Raw genomic sequence first — 18,101 nt, 5'->3', positions numbered from 1 at the left:
CTTCAAAATGCATATAAATTTTGACAATTTTTAAAAGCTGAAATTTGCATTGTTTTTATATTCGACATTGTTTTAACTTTAGACAAAGGTCACAGTTAAGGTAAAGGGCGACGAATTCGGACGCGCACGCGCTTTAGAACGTTTCTGCGCAGATTTAACTCCAGCCTGCCGCAAATGGGTTATTTTGTAGCGCATGTATTTAACATCACCTGTCATTGTTGAAATAGCGCTTTTACCTAATTTTTTGACCCAGTCTCTTAGAAATACATGTGACCTATAACCTTGTCATATTTTGACCCCCTAGGAAGCTGGTTTTTATTCAATATTAGCGAAAAATTAACATTTCTCTCCCATTTACATGGCGCATATTACCAATTCACCTGGAGATGTTGTAAAAAGTAGCGTGGTGACACCCTTTATTAAAGTGTAAACTAATGGTATTATATCAGGATTTTATTCGCCAAGTTTGGTCAAATTGACACTATTCAAAGCGACAGGAAGAAAGTTCGAAAATTATGTAGTGATTTAATTTCGATATCGTCATTTTGTAATCGATACTGATGTTAAAATTTCTTTACAAACATCATGAAAACTATAGATTCGATAGATATGGATCTTAAGTCTTGGTATTTATTAAAATTATCTCATTTGCTAAGCTTTTTATAATTGCTTTCTTTAGTTTAAGTGAATTATATCATTTTTATATATTTCTAACGACGCCATTTTAACGTCCGTTTCCATGGAAACGAGCGTGGTGACCCCCATTTTTTATTTCATTTTTGCACTTGCACAACTTACGAGAATATTTGTGCAAAGTTTCAAAAAAATGACACCACAACCTAATTTTGACGTAATTCGTAGTACTTCACCTTAAGCAAATTGCGACTTTCCGGAGCAATAACTAAAACATAGTCACATGCACAACGTGGCCGGTAGGTTTTGTCTTGCCTGATACAAAAAAATTGTGACAGTCACGAACTGTTTATAAGTATGCCATTATGCAAATATTTAAAACCTATTAACACCATGATAAGGATCTTCTCCTACCAACTGCCTTGCGTCCCCTCCCCCCGAGATAATTCCTGCACAGTAAATACCGTGCACTATGATGTTTATTTTTACCTCAAGCATAGAGTGGAAAAACCTGCCGCCAGTCACGATTTGTCATGAAACTGCCTTATGAGAGTTTAACGAGCAACTAGTTGGTATCAAGTTCAAGTGGTTACTGAACACTAGTCAAGTTACCTTTTTTGAAACTTTGTAAATTTGAAATGATGTTTTCCTTGTGGACATTGTCTCTTCCTCTGAATATTGATATGAGTAACGGAGCTTTATTTCGCTCGCATTGTGGCAATTGTGCGCTTTTTACGACCGTAAAACCCTATGAAAGTACCCCGGTGGGATACCGAGCTCTATGAATTGTGGAAAGTAATGAAGTCTGTCATCATTTTTAACATTTTACAGGACACTTACTGCCTAACACGAGTTGGCTCATTCGTCATCAATGTTCCAGGGTCACTAACAGGGTGCTTCGATAGACCACTAGCCCTTCAGAGGGAAGTACAGAAAGAAGAGAAAAAAATATTTCTGGACTGAAATTTTCAACTTTATCAGTTTTGAAACCTTTGCAAGAAATATTTAAAAGCATACAAGCTCAGCCTTCTCAAAAATAATACGTCAAAACTCGGAGAAAGAAAACAGATTGAATATCTTTCTTCAGACCACACCCAACGAGCTAATGGAGCAGCTCCTAAGATAGCTTTCAGGCTGAAACTTCAAATCTGGCGATTGTATTACATTCATCAAATATTTACAAACGCAACAACTCTTGCGGGTAGTAGTAAAAACATCTCTAGATTAACGCACCATAACCAATCTTCCCATTCTCTGTATTCTGTGATTTTCTCCACGATGTCGTTCAGCATACGTAATATTGTCTGTAATAAAGTGGTGATCTTTAGATCTGTGCTTGTCTAATATCACGAAATTCAAGAAAAGTCTTCTAACAATATGCTTCGCTTATATATATGTATATCGCTTATATATATGTATATATATATATAAATATATATATATATATATATATATATATATATATATATATATATATATATATATATATATAACCATAATGATATTTATCAATCATAATTAATCAATCAATTTTTTAATCAATGACCTATAATTAAGCTACTAATCACCTATCGCAGTGTCGTTTTGCCAGCGATATTGAGTCTAAGATGTTCTTGAAATTCGATTGTAGGTGACCTTCTGAAAGTGAAAAAAGCATTGCTTAATAAATGCTCCTCGGGGATATAATGTGACTTAAATTTTTACACTAATTTTGATCTACCGCTTATGTAAACTCACTTTGAAGCTCTTTGATTAAATATAATTTTCGCAATCTCATTTTTGTGAAAATCGAATATTTCAATTTTTCCTAAAGAGTTAACCAAACGATGGCGGCCATTTTGAATTTTAAATCTCGGTATTAAAATTTAAACATAGACCCTAGAGACAGTCTATGATTTAAGGTAAGTTGTGTCTCTAATATGTGCACGGTGGCCCATGATTTTTATTTTGAAAGAGAGCGGTTTAAAGTTTCTTTTGGAAAGTTTGAGCAAAAATTTAAGTCTTTTGCTTTTCCATGCGCGCTCTACCTTAATGAGTATCTGTTGTTTGTTTCTAGAGATACCATCTGTTCTCCACTGAGATCATCAATGCTGGTTTCCGGATCTACAGCTCCTTACCTATGCAGGGGCTGAACCCAGGATCTGATGCTTCCTCCATCTGCACTTCTGTAGAGAAAAGTTGGTAAAATCGTTTAGTGACTATTTTGCATCTCAGTTAACTAATGAAAAGTGAATGCAACTGTTTCCATGGCGACAACGAGACTGTCATATTGCGCGAAATTGCCGCTTTCATCTGTTGTGTGTTAACGTTCTTCCCACGTGTCCAGCGTTCGTTCATGTAGGTCACATATTGTTACTCGATACATTTTCTGCCATCATTCAAACGGGATGGTTTCTGTAATGGCTTACGCATCTCCTGGCATCATGTTTCGATGGTTTATAGGCACAAAAACACAAGATCCAGTTTTCCACTGATGCGCGATTCTCAGCTTCCATTCCTGAAATTTTTCGATAAGTATTGATTGTTACCCAATTATCACCGACTTTACGGACTTATGTCCCCTCAAGTTTTGAATTTGTGAAAAGGTACTTTTTTACATCAGAATGAAGGCACTTGAAATTCTGTCACTCAAAGAAATCAAGCCATCTTAATGAGATCAAGGTAGTAGATAGGCACTTAGTCTATAAAAATAACCGTATAACGAGATGATCTTTGAACTTCATAACGAACTCAAAAGTGGGCACACAGCACTCCAAAAGCGTCTGTATCCTCATTAGTGTCGGTTTGGGGGTTGTAATCGTTTTGATGTCAATATTTTAAAAATTGGTTCCCCTTCAAGCTGAAATTAAACGGCAAAAGATGTAAAGGCTGCATCTGGCTTTTTGTATATTTTGATTGCTCCGGATCAAATTGATAATGAGATAGTGGTAACATTTTTTCTGAATCTCTGAAGAAGCATTATATACTTCAATAAAGAACGTGACCACAGTAAAAAGAGGTACGGGATAGTATTGGCATCGATCATGTTACTACAACGGCTGTTTTCCTTTACCGTTGAATTAATCTGACTGTTCCTACATTAACATAATGAACTGTTCAAAATGAATTAAAATATCTTTGAAAGTTTCAAGGGGGTTGAAAGGCGCGGTGGCTTTTTTAAAAATTGCGGAAAGCTACTTTGTCACACAAAGTACAAAGCTCTGTGGACCTTGTAGATAATAGTTTCTCAATGTCATTAACTCAAGTGAGTGAAGGTTAGGGTCATTATCAGGATAGGGGTCGGACCCCAAAGGAAAACCGTTTTACTTAGTTTTCACTTCTTGGTTCACATTAGAGATCTGAACAGATCATTCTGGTGTTTGTACACGCCGGTCGATGCACAGAGCGTCAGGATTCATTCGAAGTTCAGACAACTGGTAAACACAAATAAACAAAACATCTATTCTTCCCACATCGACTGTGCAGAGCTTTTCTTTTTCTCTCGATGGTTCAGTTCGAGTGAAATTTATCTTCTCTTCTGAAGCTCTTCCTTTGTCAAAAGTCGTTCGGGAGCATTTTGTTTTTTGCGGAGAAAGGGGGCGAGAGGGTCGATGGAACTTGAGCTACAAATGGAATACAAAAAGTGACCTCCTCCAAATTAAGTTTCTAAAATGTCTCACCCCTAATTAATCGTAAAATGTGATCCCCAAAAGGTTTTTATCTGATTTGATTGATTAACCCTTTGCACCCTAATAAGGCACTGGGGTGAAAATGGTGACCATTCAAAAGTATCTGTAAGAAAACGTGTCCCCTCTCCTGCGAGTCACTGTATTATCAGTATTATCTTATTTGACATATATTTTTTCATTTTACCTTTGACCTTTCAAAGAATACTTTTTAACCTTTGCAAATCACTGGGGTGATATTAAAATATCACATTTGTTGTTCACATCTGCTCTTTCAAACACCCCCCTTTTCTCATCACGAACATTTATATCAATTGTCAAACATTTATAAAAGCACAGATTTAGCTAGTTTTGTACTGGGTAAAATATTCATAGTTTTCTCCGACTACAATGTAAAGTGAATCAACATTTCGGTGAAATTCCAAAATCAAATTTCTTGCACAGGCACATGCACTTGTAACAACCCTAGTCTAATCAAGTACATTGATATCAATTATCAAGCATCTGTAAATACAGATTTAGTTAGTTTTATATTGGAAAAATATTGTTCCTAGTTTTCTCATAGACTACCATGTACAGTGAATCAACATTTCAGTGTAATTCCAAAATCAAATTTCTTGTACACATATGCACTTGACAATGTAATCACACTCTTCTCACCAAGGACATTTATATCAATTATCAAACATCTCTAAATACACAGATGTTGCCAGTTTTATATTGGCAAAAACTGTTCATTGTATCTCAAAGGCTTACATGTACTGTGTGTCAACATTTTTGGTGAAATTCCGAATTCAAATTTCTTGTACATAAATGTACTTGTAACCTCCCTAATCTTATCGAGTAGATTTATATCAATTATCAAACGACTATACATACACAGATATTGGTAGTTTTAAATTGGAAAAAAATGTTCACAGTTTGCTCATACTCCCAAAGACAAAAAGTAGGAGCATCTATATAGTCCCAATATCTTATCTTGTATTGATACACAGTCACTGGCACACCATTGTCCTCCAACTTGTGAGGGAATGGTCATCGGTCAATGTGAGTCATCAGAACCGAGTAGTACGAAAGATGCAGTTTACTTTTGAGAACCTGACAGTCTGTCAAAGTGACTCGTCAGAATAGCTGATTGAAAAAGCACTTGTCCCATTGGTTTTCTTATTTACATTTGTTAATCCTGATTGTTTAAACGTGATACCATGTAATTACAAAGTCCAAAAATCTTTGCAAACACTTTATATGACACTTTAATTTTAAAAATTGGAGCTATTTTCCATAGTATTCAAAGTTTTATAACAGTTATATCGTGAACATCATGACACTTGTTTCTCTTGGTCAACTTGAAAGTTTTATTTTTGTGATCAAAAGTTCTCTTTTCTTCTTGTTATCACCTGTTCAGGCAGAATAAAGCCATGTTCATATTCTGTTTGTATACTTTTTGGTCAATTCTGTGGGATTTTTTTCCATAACTCCAAACAAACCTTCGTAAAATGGACCCCAATCATTGATTGTAAAATTTGATCCCAAAAAGCGTTTTTTATAAAAGACACTCCCTCGATTTCCACCTGTACCCCCTCCCCGTAAAAAAACGAATGCTCCGTTACCACGGTACGTGCACTGTTTCCAGAGTCAGTTAGCCTCAAAGGTATAGCTAATGCGAACAATGTTGATTTTGCTCGTAATTGCGATGCAAATTTGTTGTGCGGTAGGTGTTTGTGATATTTATAAATCTTAATATCGGGAATACAGTAGACACTCAAAGTAACAGTTTAAATACCTCAGTTCTATATCATAAATTCCGACAAATGCTGGTGCATAGCCCATGAACGTCAGTCATTTTTGAGACTTCCAAGAAGCTGGTTTGAATCCAGTCAAGAAGTTCGCCATTTTTTATCACACGATTCCGTATAGCTGTTACCACATCTAGCATTATGTTTCACATGACATACCGATAGGCTTACATATAGTTGTAGCCTGTGATCCCATCCATGACATATCATGGTGCATGATACACTCTTAAGTCTCGGGCTTTGCACGGCGTCATACATAGGCAAATTTATCATTTAGAGGTCCTCTGGTGCTGACAAATTAATTCATTTTCATCGAAAACTGCAGAATTTCTGTTTGAAACGACCACTTACACAATATGTAAGGGTATTCTTTTGATTTTTTCCATTTTCCCCATCTTTTTGACATGTGTGACGCACATGTCAGATCAAGGAAATCTCCATATTACCGAAGTAAATTCATGTGCTGAATACAGCGATAGCTTTGGTTATTTGAACATGTGCGGCTTTAAATCTTTACAGAGTGACTTAATTTGATTCGACACAAGCATTTAATGAATTTTTTCTTAACATTTTTCTGTATCTTAGGGACCGTTCAGTTTTTACGGCTGGGGGGGGCCGGCAAAATCCAGGGGGGGGTCATCATAATTTTGGAATCCAAGAAGGGGGGGTCATCACTTTTTCACTGGTAGGAAAGGGGGGGTCACCACATTTTCAAAAACATAATACCTACAATAAAGTCCACTTTATGCCATGGCCATGATTGACCCTCTTTACCGGCGGGCCGCCTTCGGCGGCCCAATACAATAAATATACTTCATGTATTACCATGACCCTCTTAGCGGGCAGACGCTTTGGCGGCCCACTCCAATTAGGTTTACTTCATGCAATGGCCATGATCGACCCTCTTTACCGGCGGGCCGCCTGCGGCGGCCCACTACAATAATTGACTTTATTGTAATACCCCATGACCATCTTAACGGCCGGACGCCTTCAGCGGCCCTGTTCAGTAAAGTTTACTTCATGCAATGGCCATGATCGACCCTCTTTTTACCAGTGGGCCACCTTTGGTTGCCCACTAGAATAAAGTTGACTTTACGTAATGATCCATGACCCTCTTAACCGGAGGGCTGCCTTTGGCGAACCACTCCAATAAAGTTTACTTTATACAATGTCCGTGGACATAAGTTGTCTATGGAAATGAAGTTAAAAATTGCCTTACAGTCGTCCTAATTAACAGACGTTTGCATGGATGTGGCTGAGAAGTTTGTACACTGGCATCTCTGCTACACGAATAAAGTGCGCCGCGTACCAGAGTTCAAATCCAAACCGTGCGGGTAAATTTGACATATGGGTTTTGGTTATTTTTCAGTGTGGGGGGGGGTCATCAAATTTTTTCGTCTGACAAAGGGGGGGTCATCATTTTTTCGCGAAAAATGCAGGGGGGTCATCATTTTTTTGAACACCGGCGACAAGATTTTGCCGCCCCCCCCCGGCCGTAAAAACTGAACGGTCCCTTAGATCGTTCTTCAGCATGTGGACAGACGACGCTTTTTGTAAGTCGAGGCTTATCTTTTGAGAGGTGTAGCATTTTGCTAAACACACAAACACAGACTGTCGTTTTGTTGAGTTGCCAGAGTAAGCGTAGCTCACAGTGAAGAAGAATACATTAGTATTCCGAGTCGATATACGCATTACAGGTCGTAACAAATAAGCTTATACGCGCAGCTTTGATAAAATGCCATTTCCGCGAGCGGAATTCAAGTGAAACCGAACCAGAGTCGAAAAAGAAAATCCCACCAAATTACATCGCTTCCTTCATTTTACTGTTTTCTCTTTATGTAAGATCAAACTTTAGGTTTGAAATAGCAAATTCTGAAAGAGATCGAAATGATTACTCTATTTTTGGGATGTGACTAAATTCTGTTGACGTGAGGATGGTCTGCGATACCAGGTGCAAATATGACAGTTGTGCTAATGTAAGCAGAAGAATTCACTGAAGTGATGAGAATCTCTTTGATTTTGTCATGTTTCATAAGTATTTATTAGATGGCTGTCCATTCTTCGGAGCAGAAAGCATACATGCTGCGTCCACTTCTCGACTGCAGCGAAGGCGCTGTCTGACGCAGCTTTTCAAACACATCTGCACGTAATTGTGTGTAATATATGGAGTAATTTAACACAACGGTACATTGTGCCCCACGGAAATTGGCACACACAATTTCGTTCGAAGCTGACAAATGTAAACAGGGTCAGCGATACCCATTATTTCAAAACACGTTTCGTCTGACCCGATGCTTGATCTCAACATACTCGGCTCTTATGTCTGGAGAAAGAGGCGTTCGGGAAAAGATTGCAGACAACAGTGTGGATGCCGGGATACAGTGATACATCAGAGTAATCTATGGTGTTGATAATACATCGGGGAAGATATACAGCAGGCGATGGCTTGAAGGGGGAAATGTAGATATGTTTGTCGACACACTCATAATTTTCGATGTTCTGTTAGGAGCTCTGAATACTGATTGAACGAAAGCCCGCAGAATTTCTACGTGAATTTTACACAGGTCTGATTTGTGAGATCGATTTGATATTGCTCCTAGTCCATAGTATCCTCTTTCATTTATAGATAACTTTTACATTCATTTCCCTCCTTGAAATTAGCATTTCATTGTAATGAGTGATATCCGAGTCGCTAACCGTCTCCAAATAAAAAACCCAGAAAACTTCATAGTATTTTGTCTGAAGATAAGGTGCTTAGAAGAATACCACGTATAGCGAATGTTCCAGCCTTCAATTTTACTTTCGAGTCAATTTAAAAAATCGGATTTTCTTGATATAACATTTTCATGTGATCGACATTAAGATATTTAAACAGAAACCGTATCAAACACATGTGATCAGGATTCTTTTACGACTTCTTAAAATAGCCAAAATTACAAGTATAAAAATTAATTATTTTTACCTCCTCCATGTCCGATCGAGAATATTAAAATCAAGGACCTTTACGAAGAGCCATAGAAATTGCTTAATCATCCGTTCTTGGAATAAATTATGAGGAAGTGATACCGAGTTCATCCAGCGTAATTCTATGGAACGACTCGTAGATTTTTACACACCAAACACACTGTTGATAGTAAATCGAAGTTATGATGGGAAATCTAAGGTGTCGTCAAAATCTTGGAAATTTTAGAAGTTTGCACTTTCAATTAAATAATACATGAGGCAGACGTCTTTCTTCATTTGTAGCACACGCATTCATTTGGCGCCTTCGCCTCTTAGTATATGGCACGTTTTTCAAATGTTTTTCAATACCTGTGAAAAGAAAGCTACGGCGGGGATACTTTCAAAAGCCCCAGCACCATGCTCATGACTGTTAATTTATTTGACATTGATTATTCTTAAAAACAAATCAAGGACTGTCACAATCGACCGACACCTATGATAAATATCAACATTTAATCTGAAAGTGATGTCAGATGTTGGGAAAGGAATGAGCATATCCGTCACACACTTTTTGCGCCGTCATCATTTGCATTGTACCTCATACTAGAAAGTCGCCCCACTCTGAAGGCAGATCTAGCCTAATTGATTCTATCTAATTCTGTGTTTGTAACAGTAATCTGAAAGCCTTGAATTTTGTCAAATTTAATGTATTCAACCGAGGGAATTAAAAAAACAAACCGCGAGGACATTAGTCGCAGTGAAATTCGATTTTGCTAATTTGAATTATGTTACAGTTCGACAGACAACCGTGGAATCACTTTGCCATCACCGTCTTCTCCAATGCATTTCAACGTTCAAGCAAGGCAAGATGTATAAGCACACAGACTCCACTTGGTAATACAAACTCCTTTTAATCCTGCAACTTGTACAAGTGGATGTCACTTTTGTAAACTCCAAATCTGTTCAAAACATGTGATTTATCGCGATAAGGCGACGAATAAGGCGCAAATAGTTTGTGCAATATTTGTTACTACGCAGGTGCGCAAACACCGTGCGTTGACCGACAATAACTATTGGCGCTTTGGTGCCGACATGAGGGATTAAAAGTAGGAACAGACAGATCGATAGTCGAACATAGAATTTGCTCGAATGACTTCAGGTAGAACGCGCCTCAGGGACTGATAGTCAAACTCTCAAATTTCGACAATTCTTTTCTGATCTACAACTTGTTTGGGCTCATTTTAAAGCTCTTGGAGTAAGAAACGTTTTTGCCATCTTAGTTTGTCGAAATCAAATTTTTAATTTTCTCCATAGAGTTAACACAGAGATGGTGACCATTTTGAATTTCAGATATCGGTAAATCTTGGGTTATTTATTTCTCTGCATGGTACTCTCGATGTTTATTTTTTATTTTGAAAGAGAATAGTTGAAAGATTTTTGAGGAAAGTTTGAGCAAAAGTCTAAGTCTGTCACTTTGGAGGCGCGAACTAACACACCTTTCCTTTGAAAGATACGTACCTTTCCTTTGAAAGATACGTAAAAAGTGTTAACCACCAAGCCAGAAACGTCTCATGTATCGAGAATTTGAGGGTATATTCTTTGATTGACAGTTTTCCTCGCCCGTTTAATTTTTATTCGTCATTTTATGAAATTTGTATGCAAGATAGATACTAATGCTGTGTTAAAGTCAACATTTATGAAAACCACTGCAAGAACGAAAGAAACTCCTCATTTCCGAGCGTTTTACGAATAAAACAGTTCAAAACTTCAACATAAAAGAGGGTCATAAAGTGACGAAAGTCGATGTGTCATTGAAATGAACAAAACAGAAACGGCTACAGAGTCTGATGTGCACTGCATTGCCTCTTCTTTTTTCTCACATCTCTCGCATGACAAGATTTAATTTCGTATATTTTATTTCGTATATTTTATCTGAACAGTCTCATAGCATTCAATCTTTCCTAATTTTACAGCCAATATTCTGTCTCCACTGATGAAATTGCTCTCAATTTATCTCGTCTCTTATTTAATCCTTGGTTATTGCTTGTAATTGTCGGGGACAATGGCGGCCATTAAAACAGATAGACATAGTTAATAATCAGAATGTCTGCATGTCACAAAGAGCAGGTTTAAGTTGATGAACGGTGCATACGCTAAATTACCGTTCATGGCTTATGACGTACAGATGTAGATGACACTCCAATATAATAGCGGCCTCATGGCATCTCACATACCATATCACATCATCATGGGACGCTGTGTCTGCGTCTTGGACACAAAGTACATTTAAAGTTCTATAATTTGTTTTATTTGTGAAAAGGAATATCTTTCCGAGAACGCGCTGTCATTTCCTGACGGGTAATGCCGTTCTAGATAGCGGTGATCTGAAAAATCTTAGAAGACAAGAATCTGGTGATAGTTTTGATTTCGCGTCACGGGTTGACCTCTTCGGGGTCAAAACAACCATAGATGTTATCGTTTTCCTCTCATAATTCTGTTGGGACGGCGAGATCCACATGGTAAGCCACACTTCCCTCTGTCCAAGCCAAATGTTGACGAAATGATTCGTTGGATTAGTCATGGGCTGTGCCTATAGTCGCTATTTCCCGCCAAGGAAATGGACCTGTCGTCTTACTCAAATACAGAGGTCAAGAATCGCATTTTTCTGCCGAGTATCTCCCTTCTTGGCAGAGAGTGTCAAAAAGTAAGTGATCGGTACAAACACAAACTTTGGTACTTGCACGACATCCATCATCACAGTGTGGTTATTATTTGAACCACGAATGTGGAAGATATCTGAACGGACAACCGATCGGGTTCTGAAGCTTATCAAAAGGGGGGTTGAATGTGCGATGATATTATAAGTCACAGCGTTATTGTAACGAGCCTATTAAAGTACATATCAAAGCGCAAGCAAAACCGCAAAAAGTCCGGACACGAAACAAAATCTAGAGTCGTCTAGAAACATCACGTACTGTACGGTAGCTTTATTTTATCTTAGCGACATGTGAACAGCCGTAATATACCAAACAGAGCTAACATTTACAGATTGAATAGTTTAGCAGGACCCTCGCAATCAGAACAAGGGCACTGTATAGACTCCTTTTCTAACCCTAGGCTTTCTTTCTTTCGTTAACAAATCGTCTGTGATAGCATCAGACAATTCCTGTTATTAATATCTCCGTGATCATGGTAGTAGATCAATTTTTTGTCACTGTGACACATTAATACGTTACACACCTGCGCATTGTCATAAATGATTTTTGTCCTCAATAGAGACGGACCTGAAAGGTCTTCCGTGTGGCCAAAGGTCAGATTACTCTGGGCCTTTGCACAATCGAAGAATATGCGACAATCAGAGTGATTTCGTTCGCTTGATTATTACTGTCATGGCGGGGGACTTTGTCATCGATTGCTATGTAAGAAGGAAGTATTGGTATGATCATGCATGTGTACGTAGGCTGTAGTTTACTCACATTAAGTTCGGAGATTAGGGGAAGTAAAATCGGAGCATAAAGGCAGAGACGCATCGCTACTAGTACTTTGTGTTCGAGTGTTCGGCGATTGTAATGGTAACACCGGAATAAGAAAGATTCGTTACGGGTAAGCAGTCGCGGTCCCTGGGTGCTGATTGGATTAATGATGTCAAGCGACGTGGCCGCTGCAATAACTAGCAAATAATCTCAGCAACTGTGAAGCAATCAGCGTACACCGACCATTGTGGGATTTCTCCCGGAGATCCTGTGAAGGTTCAACAAACGTCTGTTTCGTGTAGAATATAATGTCAATCATTTAACCGAAGATTTTCCAATCATACTAATGAAGTAGGAAAGTTAGATATATTCTGTACACTATATACTCTCTTTCAAATAGAGTGACAAAACTCTGAAGTGGTGGTCGCTTCCTGGTTTCTGACTCGCCATCAAATTGAAATAAACCATCTTGCATATCTTAAATTTGTCCTGTTGAAATGACGTATTCAGATCATGTTTTTGACTTCGAATGTCGTCTTGAATTAAAGTCTGAAAGGAACTCTGACACAGGCCTCCCAATTATTGGTCAGCTAGATGGTCGGGCCATTTGTGCGTTCTCGGTAGTATTATGGGCTAAGAGATGTTTAATAACGTATTTTACCTTAGAAAACGAATCTTCAAGGTACCGTCGGGAGTAAACTTTTCTGACGAGTCAGGCATATAGCTTGGCATGTATAAACCCTTCGCCGAAAATGAAAAGAAAATAATGGGGCATTTCTAATTTACCACTTGTAGGGGGTCATTTTAAAGCTCTTGGAGTTAGAAACAATTTCACCGTCTTAATTTTTCGAAAATCGAAAATTTTATTTTCCCAATAGAGTTAACACACGGGGGGTGGCGGCCATTTTGAATTTCAAATATCGGCAAATGTTCGGTGTGTTCCTCTACTTCCAAATTTTGTACGGTGACCCCTGATTTTTATTCTTGATTTGGTAAGAGAGTGGCTGAAAGTTTAATTGATGAAAAATTTGGGAAAAACTTGAACTATTTCACTTTCGAGGCACATACTACCTTAAACGCACCGCTTATACGGTGCCTTTCTTTCACATGTCGTCGATCACAATTGATGGTGAGACATTCGAAGATGTACATGTAACCGTGCAGTAATGATTGACAGAGATTTCGCGGACAATTAGGATCCTGGGTTTTGCCTTTCTTGCTTTACCACACGCACGAGACAACAATTTGAAACGTGCTAATAATCGTAACAAAATAAATATCATGGCAGTACCTTGTAAATGACATTTGACCTTATCCTTGTATTCTTATAATATGTCTAAGTCGAAAGTTCACGCCAGACTCATTACCATATCAAATAAATTCATGTTGCTTCTGAAGAGCGTTACATATTGTCGAAGAAAGTATTGTAAACGACAACTTTCGGGCGACTCTCATAATTTCAGGCTTAAAAGACTAGATAATGGCGTCGTTTGCATTTGACTGAAAAACGTTCAATTTTTAATAACGACTCCGTGTCACTTCTATCTGTACCTGCGTCACGGTTGAACAAGATAACGTATTGAATTCTCCGTCGACAAGTGGCGTCTCCACCAATCCAGTTATTGCCTACTATTACTTCAGTTTCAATACCTCGTTGCGCCTATAGAGAAAAGGGGAAGGACAACAAGTCACGTTTATTGTCAATTCTAAGATGAGCCTATAATGAGACGACACATCAAACAAACGCATGTTGCTTTACCCCCACAGACTCAGGTCAATTAACTAAACTTCCTGTTTTTGAGAGTAGTTCATGAACCCGATATCACTTGGGATGACTTATCAAAAAATATACCTAACAAGTATAAAGTCTTGACCGACTCGATCGATAACAGATTGCATGTTTGCCTCCAGATTATATGGTTAAAACACAGAAAATTGAAACGGATAAGGTATACAAATTGAAGTGCGACAATTCCCCTTGGGCGGCTTTTACGTACTGCGGAGCCAACGTAATCCATCGTAGCGTGGTCTTTCTGGAGATATTACCACGAGATTTCAAAGTAGCGTATTTACGACTCCCGAGTGATATGTCACTGGACACTGGCAGAATCAGTCCTGAGGTTTAACATATCTAATAATTCCAGGAAAAGACGCTTCACTTTTGATGCTTTCCTTTTCCGTGTTCCTTCTCCCGCTGATTGTTTATCTTTCATCTTCATATTTCGGTGATTCTTCCTGGATAATAGCTAAAGCGGGAAAATCGCTGTAGGCATTATTCGAATACGAAAGCCTCAAATCCGCGCAAATGAAAATAATGCTAGTCGGTGGTACTTGACCCAATCATTTCCAAAGCACCATTTTGTTCCTTCAATATTGCTTTTTTCGGGTATTCTACCTAAAGTGAAACAACGCCGGTGTATTCTTCGTCATTGAGCAATGTTCACTATAACTGGTCGACTGTTGTTGTCATTCGAGACCCGGATGCTATGACGTCACTAGAATAACACGGCCATTAAAGCAAATGCTGTTCGGAGTACTTTAGATTCTCCTGTAACGACGATCAATCACTCAGAATCACCTCGAGTAACTTTGGTATTATTGGGAGAGATTTATTGAATCCTTGCTTGTTTCTCTCCGCTGACTGACATCGATTTCCCCCGAAACACGATATAGCACTTTCGTAGAAATAAGTCGCATTCTTGAATCAAATCCCATACTTGTGTGTACCCAGACTTCTCCGGCATGCTGAGTCAGTTGTGTGACTTGGACAATGAGTTTACATTTTGAACAAATATCACTTCGTCTCCGAAATCACGGACAAGTGTCTCTTAAATCCATCTAGTTGAATATCTTGAGCTCGTATAAAATTGTCCAATCGTTCAATTGACCTGTAATTCACTTGATTGGGGTACCAAAGAGTCTGTCAGCGTGACGCCCAACAAGAAATGTTCATTATTGTCGAGCGATTCGTTTGTAGTATTCAATTAGGGCATAATCAGCTTATTAACTAAGGTACTCTATATTCCTGAAACCTGTGCCATTCTCAATTACGAATGATACCATATCTGGGTAAACAGAATTACCCACTCACAGGAGACAATGTACAATAATGTGTTTGGTCGATAGAAATGTCACAATTACGTATCATGGTCTACTGCCCATGTGAGATTATCTCTTGGATAGGCAATGTCAGGTTGCCGTCATTACACATATCATTTTAATGACTGACAATCTCCCGGGCTCTGTTACGTCTAAGTGACTCTTAACGGAATCCGTATTGGGTAATTGGGGCAGAAAAGAAAATAAAGGCAAACAATTCTAATTGATTCGAGCGAGCGTGAGCCGAATACTTATTTCAAGTTTGTATCCGAAAAAAAAGGTTGTTTCAATCATGTGGCATGGTCGTGACTAGCCTACATATAGGTACATTAAAATTGAAAGCGAGCGAATCATACTATAATAGCATTGGCGAGGTGGAACAACAATGCCGATGTAATACGTATTCAGTGTCATGTAGGCCATACTGTATGTTGTGATAGAGGGGGGATGGTAAATTGAATCAACACTCACTAAATATACTTGCAAATTGTAACGTCAAAGTTGCTGGTTTAAGTTACATCTTATCATTTCGTTTTTGGTTAAACCAAGTTTTTAAAATTCAACAGAAGACAGCCGTTGATGTTGTACTGTAATTAATTAACTAATTAACTGATGAATGAAAATGAATTAAGAATCAGTGAATAAATTATCTAATGACATTTATTGCATTGAAATAATTGATGGTCATCATTGGCGCACATCTGTATGGAAGTAACTAAAACTGCAAAACTCTCTACTTTTTTATCATCTGAAAGTGTTCTAATTTTAGCTCCATTATCCGTTCATTTTCACCAAGATTTTACGATTATTGCAGAGCTGGATGTATGTGCCTACTTGACCTGAAGCAGGTGAATTACATTCATCGATAGGTGCTTTCATCGACGGCTCATGTACAGATTTGATCATGCATATAGCGCACACAGATGCAGCGCGTTTGGTGAACAGGTTTCATAGTTCTTTCATAGCATGATGGGAGTACGTAAGTAAGTAAATAAGTAAGTAAGTCGGTAAGTCAGTCAGTACATGTATGTAAGTAAGTAAGTAAGTAGTAAGTAAGTAAGTAAGTAAGTAAGTAAGTAAGTAAGTAAGTAAGCAAGCAAGCAAGTAAGTAAGCCAGTAAGTTAGTATGTAAGTAAGTAAGCATGTAAGGCAGTCAACAGTCTGTCAGTCTATCAGTCTGTCAGTCTGTCTGTCAGTCTGTCTGTCTGTCTGTCTGTCTGTCTGTCTGTCAGTCAGTACGTATGCAGTTGTAGTATGCGAAAAGTAGTATGCTGCATATACTTACATTTTAAGTATGCAGAAGAAGAGCTGGATAAACAACTTCTTTTACAAAAGATAAAACAATTTGCTTTACAACTGCAAATTCGTTTCGTATAATCAGCTGCGGCGATTGCTGCACTCGTCGGATATGTGGAGTAAGTATACGGTAAGTATGTAATTAAGTAGGTAAATCAGCATGTAAGTCAGTCAGTCAGTTCATTTGATGAAATTCAAGGTGCGAGTTTGCATATGTTATCTTGGGAAATGAGTCGTTGACAATAGCTTTATTTTAACGTTTTTGGCGCTTGTTTGACATATAATGGAAGTTAGCATATATTATGCTGATAGTGACAACATGTTATAGCTGTTAATGCTTGCACTAGAGGAATTTCTTTCTGTGTCTTCAGGTGAAGACTACTTCATTTCTGTTGTTAAGGTAGTTTGCGCCTCGAAAGTAAAAGACTTAGACTTTTGCTCAAACTTTCCCTAAGAAATCTTTCAACCATTCTCTTTCAAAATCAAGAATAAAAATCGGGGGTCACCGTGCAAAATTTGGTACTAGAGAAACAAATAACCAAGATTTACCGATATTTAAAGTTCAAAATGGCCGCCTACCTGTGTTAACTCTATGGAGAAAAATAAAATTTTCGAATTTCGAAAAACTAAGCAGGTGAAAAGTTTTCTTAGACCTTGAGCTTTAAAATGAACCCCCCACAAGTGGTATAACAGAAAAGAATTGTAAAAGGCGCGTTCTACCTTAAGAAAACATAAAATTGTTTTATACTATGATGCTACTTTACGTACAACTGTAGCTGAGTTTTAAGGTGTTTCTATTGGGTATTTTTCTGAGTTTGGTTGTCCTTAGGGAAACATTGGTTCGGCTCCTAGATAAAGAAATGTGTGCCTGATTTTGTCGGCTACGTTAGCTTGAATAGAGAATTTAACAACATCACGTCCGTATACGTATAGTTGGCGTTTCTTCTTCATTTGTACTGGTTTGAAGTTGACACCACTAATTTTAAGGGTTTTTTGATACGGGGATGGAGGTGATGGGAGGGTGGCTGCATGGAATGAGTGTTTGTCTGACGAGATGTTCAACAATATCCTGTTGATTACTTCAGTTATGGCAAGGATCATCGATGGTGGGTGATTGGGCGGGATATTGTTGGCTTGGTGTGAATTGCTTGAATTTTCTGGTCCTCATGTCAAGGGTCACGTCCAGGTAGTCTACA

Source organism: Ptychodera flava, chromosome 21 (genome assembly GCF_041260155.1).
Source record: "Ptychodera flava strain L36383 chromosome 21, AS_Pfla_20210202, whole genome shotgun sequence".
Classification (NCBI taxonomy): Eukaryota; Metazoa; Hemichordata; class Enteropneusta; family Ptychoderidae; genus Ptychodera; species Ptychodera flava.
Note: the sequence above shows the minus strand (reverse complement) of the source record.